Raw genomic sequence first — 9,244 nt, forward strand, 5'->3', positions numbered from 1 at the left:
TGACTAAAGATAAAGGTATTTTTAAAGACATTTCAAGGCTGGGTGCGGTGGCTCATGCCTGTAATCCCAGCACTTTGGGAGGCCAAGGCAGGCGGATCACCTGAGGTCAGGAGTTTGAGACCAGCCTGGCCAACAGGATGATACCTCATCTCTACTAAAAATAGAAAAATTAGCTGGGTGTGGTGGCACACACCTGCAGTCCTAGCCACTCCAGAGGCTGAGGTTAGAGAATCACTTGAATCTGGAAGACAGAAGTTGCGGTGAGCCGAGATCTCACCACTGCACTCCAGTCTTGTAGAGCAAGACTCCATCTCAAAAAACAAACAAATAAATACAAAAATAATGACATTTCAATTGAATTGATACCGTCCATTTTACCCCTTGTATCCTTTATTTTTCAATTAATAAATAATACAAATAACTATTTCAGTGTACAGTTCTATGAGCTTTAGGACATGTATAGATTGTGTAGCCATGACCGCAATTGGGATACAGAGATGTTCTATCCCCCAAGAAAACTCCCTGTACCTCCCCTTTATATTCACAACCCCCCCCCAACCCCAACCACTTACAACTACCAATCTACTCATTGTCCCTAGGTCACCTTTTCAAGAATGTCATACACATGGATGCAGTAGCCTTTTGAGATTGCCTTCTTTCACGCTAATGCCTTGGAGGTTCAATCAAGTTGTTGCAGGGATCAATAGTTTATTCTTTCTTACCACTCAGTTGTGTGCCATGGTATGTCAGAGCATTTGTGGGCCTGGCTTGCTTCACTTAACATAACATCCTTAAGATTCATCCAGGTTGTGGCCGGGCGCAGTGGCTCACGCCTGTAATCCCAGCACTTTGGGAGGCCAAGGCTGGTGGATCAGGAGGTCAGGAGATCGAGACCATCCTGGCTAACACAGTGAAACGCCATCTCTACTCAAAATACGAAAAATTAGCCAGGCGCAGTGGCACACACCCGTAATCCGAGCTGCTCAGGAAGCTGAGGCAGGAGAATCGCTTGAACCCTGGAGGCGGAGGTTGCAGTGAGCCGAGATCACGCCACTGCACTCCAGCCTGGCAACAGTGCAAGACTCTGTCTCATTAAAAAAAAAAAAAAAAAAAGATTCATCCCTGTGTGTAGCATGGGACAGAACTTCATTACTTCTTACGGCTGAATTACACTCCATGTATGTTGTTTTAAATGTGCTGGGGATTTGTTTTAATCAGGTGTGATAAGAAATTCAGACACAGAAAAGACTGTCAGGAAGGAGAAAGTTAATACTCACAGACCCTGGACACAGGAGGCAGGGCACGCCACACCAGGCCACACAAGGAAGCACCAGGGTGGGTCGGGGGCAGGGGTGGGGGTGGGGGCGGGGGCAGGAACGGGGGCGTGGGCGGGGGCAGGGGATGCAGGCGTGGGCAGGAGCCTTTATTGGGGTTTCCGCAGGAAGGAACAAGCAAGGCAGGGTAAGCAGGCTTAGGGTTGACTAGTTTGCATAATTTCAGCAGGCTCTAGGCTGCAGGGGCTGTCCCTAAATGTCCTGTACCTGCCCTGGGGTGATGAGTGCAGGGAGATAGTGCCCTGGAGTGTGAGAGCCCCATAGAGGAGGTAGTTGGGGTGGCTTGGGACTGGTTGGTTTGCTCATGAAAGGCGAGTCTGCAGGGGAACTTCCCTGGCAGTCAGCTAGTCCCTGGAACGAGCAGTCCCTCCAGGGTCAGCAGGGCCCCAGACGTCACAGCATCAGGAAATGGCAAAAATTAAAAACCTAATTAATACATATGTATAGACCACATGTTGTTTATCTACTCATCCATCGATTGCCTCTTGGGCTGTTTCTAACTTTTGGCTATTGCAAATAATGCTGCTAGCAACATTGACATAGCAGTGTCTGTCCAAGTCCCAAGCACCCTAGATATATTTCAAGGGCAGAGAGAACCTTTTTTTTCCCCTGGAAAATAAGGAAGGAGGTAGCACCAAAATCAAGCGTTGAAATACAAAGTAGTGTTAACTCAATGAAGATGTTTAGGGCTAAGTTCTCACCCCCAGCTCCATTTTTTCCATCATTCTTGGCCGAAAGAATCAGAAACCCTGTTTGTAGACTAATAGCCACCATCCAGCCATCACCTCTTTCCTGAAGCAGAAAATGACCCAGGTCCAGCAGCATGGCTCTGATTACAGACAGGGAGTGAGTCATATCAGGTGCACTGAGAGCCCTTTGCCAACACAAAAAGCTACTCACAAGCCCAAAATACTGAGGCACGGTGACCTCTGAGGCCGGGTCCCCTTTGCTGCTCCACCACTGAGCTCCTGCCTGGCCGCACCACCAGGACCAGCACGTGGATCCCTGTCTCCAGGGTGAGGGCAGCACCTCCGTGGCCCTTCTGGGCTTGATGGAGATATTAACGATGCAGTATCATCAGAAGTCAGAGAAGCAATGACAGCTAATGACTAGGTCTTTCAAGGGAAGAAAATACTGGTCATTACTAGAACTCTTGATGACCAGTTTTTCAGATTTTTTCACTGTACTCTTTCTTGGGTTATTTTCAAAAACAGCTACCTATGCACAACAATGCATGTGATAACCATCTTCTAGAATTAAGGAGGAAAGGCACCTCTGACTCAAAATCAGCCCAAAGATCACTAAACCCTGCAGTTGCTGAGGTCAGCTGGAAGCTCTTCCTCCTCTGAGCCCCAGCTTCTCCTCGCTCAGACGCTAACCATGACTCTTGTGAATTTCTCAAGCAGCTTGGAGAAAATGAGAGAAAGAGAGGATGTGGGTGCCACTTTGGAGATGACCGAGGAAAACTGAAAGATGAGTTAAGTGCTTGGGCAGTGCCCTCAAGCCTAAGGGAAGCTCTCCTGCACGTGGTCACTGTGGCTAGAAGTCCATGTGGCCTTTTGGCTTCCACTTCCTCTCTGACTTTTCTGCATCCCTCAATAAACTTGGACTGTTTTTTTTGTTGTTGTTGTTGTTGTTTTGGTTTGTTTGTTTGTTTGTTTTGCCCCTTCCCAGGACTTGCCAGCAAGAACAGCAAAAAGAGAAAGGAAAGTCTCAAATTCAGAAAAATTGAGTTAATTTGAAGAACATGGGTCTTGATAGTGTTCTTATTTATATTTCCAACTCATTGGTTTCAATCACTGTAATACTTGACATCATGGAGCCAAACAGAAACATTCCTCATTCATTCACTGGGCAAGTATGTATTGAGCGTCTACAAGGAGCCACACTGCTCCAGGCGGTGAGGATTCATCAGTGAGCAAGACGGAAAGGTTCCTGCTCTTCCTGAGCCTATCTACAGGGAAAGAGGAGTCCACCAAATGATGGAGTTTCAGGGAGGATTGTGAACGTCAAAGAATGATAAAGCAGAAGCAGGGTATGTGAGGTGGAGGCAGGACCTCCATGAGGCCCTGCAGGTCAGGCACAGGACGCTCCCCACTGAGGAAACCTCAAAAGGAGGCCAAAGTAGGGGAGCTGTCTGACAGAGTTCATCTAGGGTAGCCTCTGGGGCACAGAACAAGGTGAGAGCAGGGAAGAGTGTCCTGGAAGGACATCGGCAAGATCCCCAGCAGGGCATGTGACAAGGTCTCTGAGTGAGGGAGGTATCCTCAGGGCTGGGCCAGGCTGAGGCTGCAGAGACAGTGCTGGGGCAGCTGCTCCCCGGAAGCTGGCGTGTCCCTTTCAAGGGCTTCGTCTGTCACCAGTCCCATCCTTGCTGCTCTCAGCGACCCATACACACGCACATTCTGCTGCCTGCTGGACACGACTGGAAGGGACAAACCTGGGAAAGCCAGGACCCACCCACAAATGAGCGATCAAGTTAGAAGACAAAATGGACAGATTAAAGTGTGAACAAGGCCAAACCCTCCCTCCCAGCCGTGCAAACTCCACTTGGTTTTACCTCAAGTTGAAGGGTTTTGAAATAACATGCAGATAGAAAGGGGTGTGTGTTCATAAGGAGATCTGTAACTTTAAATGCAAACCAATATTTAAGAAAATGTAGTAGATTATCTTTTTCTCATGCAAAGTTCAAGTTGACAAAGACCTTTGGGGGTGGAACAGTTACATAAGCGCGGGATTAACTGTACTTGATGATAAATAAATGAATGACAACGAGTGAAGCAAGCCTAGTATATCCTGAGCAGCTACCAGTACCCCTATGCTTAAGACTTCGCTGAAACCCACCTTTTGGTTTTATTTGAGTCTTCCTTGATTTTCTGTCACTCCCACTACACACCTGGGTCTTCTGCCACCCATGGCCCGTGAGTCTCTTGACGTACCCTCTGGGGCACCTTGGCTTTCCAATCTTCTGTTTCCATGTCTGGCTTCCCCACACAGCTCAGCTACCCTGGGTCTTCATCACAGCCTGGAGCTAGCTTGGAACAAGAAGCACATAATAGCTCAATAAATATCTGCTGAAGAAGTGAATAAGTAGCAGCCCTCGCCAGTGCTCTCTGGGTCAATGCTCACAGTCACCCTGACTGTGGGCATCATTGTTGTTTCCACATTTACAGATGAGTAAACGGTGACCCAGGGAGGTCGGATCACTTCCCCTGGACCAAACATCTGGATAGTAACAAAAGTAGGATTTAAACGTCAGTGTGACCAAATCCAGAGTCTTTGCCTTTGGCTCAGTCTATGCCTTTGCCTGCTGTTACTCTGAGAAAAACCTTGACTAAGTCTTAGAAGATTCAGAAAGATCCAGAGACAGTCCAGGGAGCCAGTTGCTCTCATTGTTTGGTGCTAATGAAAGCTCTTTCCTTTTAGAAGTGGCCAAGAGTAACAACGTTAGGGCCAAAGTTTTTATTCAATGGATAATCAGTGAGACCTGAGTTTTTTTCCGTCCCTATCACTCACATCTTTGTGTCTCTGAGCAAGTAAACCACTCCATTTTTCAGGTACTCCTTTTCCTTCATTCAGTCATTCAACAAACACTTACCAAATGCCCATGATGCACCAAGTAATGCATTGGGTGTCAGAAATGCAAAGATGAAAATCCCTGGCTGCATGTCTTCAGAAAACTCACTAGCTAGCTAGGAGACAGGCCTGCAAATCAGCAATTATAACGGAGGTTTGCGCAAATTCTACACAAGGTGCAAAGGAACACAGGAAAGAGGACATAAAGCTGCAGAGCGTCCAGGAGTGGGGAAGAAAGGCTTTATGGAAGAGGGATCCCTTGAGCTCCCTAGCAAAGTCCGAGGCCTGGAAGCTCCCTTCCAGCTGACGGCACAGGAAATCTGGATGCTGAAGTGCCATAAATGGAGGACTTGGTGGGGGGGGATTTCTCCTTGAGCCTTTTGTGCTTTAGGGGGTGCCCCAGTTAGTGGTCATGAGTGGGGCTTTGAATGCAGTCTGGGTGGCCACTTCTCCCCAGTATGACCCTCCCTACACTTCATCTTCTTCACATGGGAAATGCAGTATCCCTAGCAAGTGCTTCGCTGCAAACAGCAAAACCCTAAAGAAGGTGGAGAACCATGTCCTGAAACAGGCAGGGACCAGCAGTGACTTCCTGCCATGGGGTGATGGGGAGAGGACACAGCCCCAGGTCTGAGCATCCTGGATGCTGGTCCTCTGCATCCAGCATGATTCACTCAGACACAGACCTACTGAGAGTGGTGGGGACCAGAGACCACGGCACTCAGAGCTCTCACAATGATGGAAGCCAATGGAAGAGTTTCTGTAAGGATGCTGACCCTGCCTCTAGTGTAGGGACTAGTGTGGCTATAGGTCAATAGCTCTGTGGGAGCTGAGAGGGGACCGGCACACAGTGTACACACAGCACCCTCCACCAGCCTCAAGTGCAAAGGGCTCAGGCTTCACTGCTGCCACTCAAATCTTTGTGGCACACAGGCCTGGGACCCCTCAGTAATCTGTGCCTCCTGGGGCCCATGTCTTTGTGGGCCCCTTTCTCTGAGGGCAGGCAGAACCTGAGATCTGCATCTAACCAACAGTATATGGCAACCATTAAGGCAGTCCTCAGTTGTCATGAAAGTCCCAAATCAGCTGGTTTTGAGTTATCAAAAAGGAGATGATTCTGTGAGGACCTGACTTAATCAGATGAAAGTGCCCAAGAGCAGGATCAGGGCCCTTTCTGACATGAGAGACTCTCTCCCCATCACTGGCTTTGCAGAAGGAGTTGCCATGATGGGAGAGGGCCATGGGACAAGGACCTGAGGAGACCTAAGGAACCGAGAGCAGCCCCTGCTGACAGCCAGCAAGAGTGTGGGGACCTCAGTCTGGCAGCAGGAGGAGGTGAACTCTGTCAACAACCTGAGTGACCTTGGAAGCAGATTCTTTCCCAGTGGAACCCCCAGCCTCCAGACGAGACCTCAGCCCTGTGGCACCTGTTTTGCAGCCTTGGGAGACCCTGAGCAGAGGACCAAGTCAAGCTGTGCCTGGGCTCTTGACCTGTAGAAACTGGGTGCTGTTTTACCCTATTAATTTTGTCTTGTAGCAGTAGAAAACTAACATCCCAGGGCCTTCTGGAAAAAATGTCATTGCAGCCTAGCTAGATTGGTATCATCCTGCGCCACACCCAGGCTCTTTCTAGTTCATGTAACCCCTAAAACCGCCAGGTCCCAGTAAAGACTGGGAATTTTCAGGGATCTCTCTGGGATGTGCAGGGCCTCTGAAGACATCTAGATACCAACCTGGCCAACCCACACCTTGCCAGCCACTGCCATTGTACTGCCCAGTGTCACAGCAGATATGGCCCAAGTTGCATTCAGGCTTTTCCTCGTGGTTTGCAGGCTTGCTAGACTGTGCTGGACCAGAATGGATATTCCTGCAACCTCAAGCCTAGCTGGGTGTTCCTACCACATCCTTCTCCATCCCTGCATGTCCCACTTAAAAGGGTTGCCAGGACCCCAGAGTCAGACCCAAGCCCTGCCCTCTCCTTTCTTCCCTGTGTTTGGTCTGTAAGAAGCCGCCTCATCCCACAGGATCTTTAGATCCATTTCACTACAGTCAGAAATGTCTCTGAAGCACAAAGTAAGGCTGAATATCCACTAGACGGAATATGAGTTTTGTCTTTTGAGCATAAGCAAAGTGGATCTTGGCATGTTAAAAATGGACACCTATGAAGACTTCTAGACCTCTGCTGGGCTCACGGGTGGAGTCTTGACCACAAAATCTGGGCCAGGTAATTATCCAGAGATGTCTAAACAGATTACCAAAGACAAGACCATCTCCAAAAGGAAAAGTAAGAAAGTTGACTCAGCAGCAGTGCTAAAGCCCAGGCTCGTGCCACAGACAAGGTGACAGAGGGCTTCAGTGCCCACGCTGGCCTGCTACTGGGCATATGCCGTTTAAGAAACCCTTACTTGTATGCTATGCCTCTGAAGAAGCTTTCCAGCTTAGAAAATCACAAAAGGGAACCAAAGAAAAAATAGAAAACTCACAAAAAGGGACAGCGTTTGCCAATGGCTTCCCAACACCGGCTTTGCAGCCACCAGGGAGGCTAATAGGTGGAGCTGCTTCTGCTCTTGCTGTTTCCATGAAAGTTTCTGATGTTTCTGTATTGCACATTCTGACTGTGAAATTTTAAAACCATAATGTCTAAAGTGACTATGACTAGAAGTGTTCTTCTTTATGGAAACTGAAATCACAACTGTCAAGGGAACGGGTAGGCCTGGGAATGTCGACTTCCCCAGGGCCCTTGCAGGGGTGCCTGCAGCCCTCTCCACTGCTCCTGGCAGCCACGCAGCAGTGACCTCGTGTGCATTTGCCCTCCAGGTCCACCAGCTGCAGTGACCTCGTCACAGGAACGCTGCACCACTCTGATCATTCAGCAGCCATCAAGATCCAGGCAAGATCCTCTGCCAGCAAAGAGATGACAACTCACTAAAGGCTCAGATAATCATTAGCATTTTTTAACAATAAAGTATTTTTTATTCAGCTATGTATTTTTTTAGACTTAATACTATTCCACATTTAGTAGACTATAGTATAGTGTAAGCATAACTTTTTTTTTTTTTTTTAGACAGAGTCTCGCTGCAATGCCCAGGCTAGAGTGCAATGGCGTGATCTCGGCTCACTGCAACTTCTACCTCCCAGGTTCAAGCGATTCTCCTGCCTCAGCATCCCAAGCAGCTGGGATTACAGGTGCCTGCCACCATGCCTGGCTAATTTTTGTATTTTTAGTAGAGACGGGGTTTCACCATGTTGGCCAGGCTGGTCTTGAACTCCTGAGCTCAAGTGATCCGGCCGCCTCAGTCTCTCGGAGTGCTGGGATTACAGATGTGAGCCACTGCACCCAGCAAACATACTTTTGTATGCACTAGAAAACCAAAAAATCCTTGTGACCCACTCTATTGCAATATTCATTTTATCACAGTAATCTGGAACCAAACTCGCAATGTGTCCAAGGTATACCTGCACAGTAAACTTGCACTATAAAAATATTTCTTAAAACTTTGGTATGTTCTTCTTCATTAAGACACTAAATAGCAGTAATCTATACACTACCCTACTGAAGTAGTGCTGAGCATACGTGAACTATCAAGACGTTTGCCACAACCACACTGAAAAAACCTTTAGCTGTGCTTCTACCAGAGGTCAGAGGTGCCATCAATACCGGAGACAGAAAGGCTGAAGTGCAGTTAGATGTTAGTGAAAACCAAGATAGAATCTTTCCTCATATATGTTCACAAACCCCCTGGATTTTATCCGTGGTCTTGCAAGACCGTGTGGTGTCTTTTCCCATGTCCCCAAGCAGGATGACATCGTCTGCAGCATTTGCTTCTGGGCCTGGTTCCCTGGAGACACCCAAGGCTGGCCATCCCATTGTGTGCATGCACCTTTGTCTGGATATGAGAAAGAAGGGGAAGAGGAGGAGAAGGAAGGAAATGAAGAGGGAAGAAGGAAAGAAGGGAAGAAAGAGAGAGAGTGAGAGAAGAGAGAAGAGACTGTGGATCCCTCCCCTCTCCGCTTCATCCACAAGGGGCCAGGAGGCAAGGATGGTAGGTTCGACTTGTCCGTGACCTTCAGACCCAGACAGACCCCAGGTACAGGGTCATCTCCCGACAGGCCACTAGGGCCCGACCTTCACCAAAGTGTGGGGAGGAAACTTCACAAAGCTCCTCTGCAGCCAGACATTCTTTTCCAAGCCCACCCGACAGTCTCTGCCCCAGGGCCAACTGCTGACACGGAGTGTCCTTGGTACGAGGCCCACAACCCCATCTGAGCCCACCTCCAAGCCTCCTCCACTCTGTAGAGCCAGCGAAAGGGAAGCTGAACAGAATGTGGACCAC

Source organism: Chlorocebus sabaeus, chromosome 12, assembly GCF_047675955.1.
Source record: "Chlorocebus sabaeus isolate Y175 chromosome 12, mChlSab1.0.hap1, whole genome shotgun sequence".
NCBI classification, from domain to species: domain Eukaryota; kingdom Metazoa; phylum Chordata; class Mammalia; order Primates; family Cercopithecidae; genus Chlorocebus; species Chlorocebus sabaeus.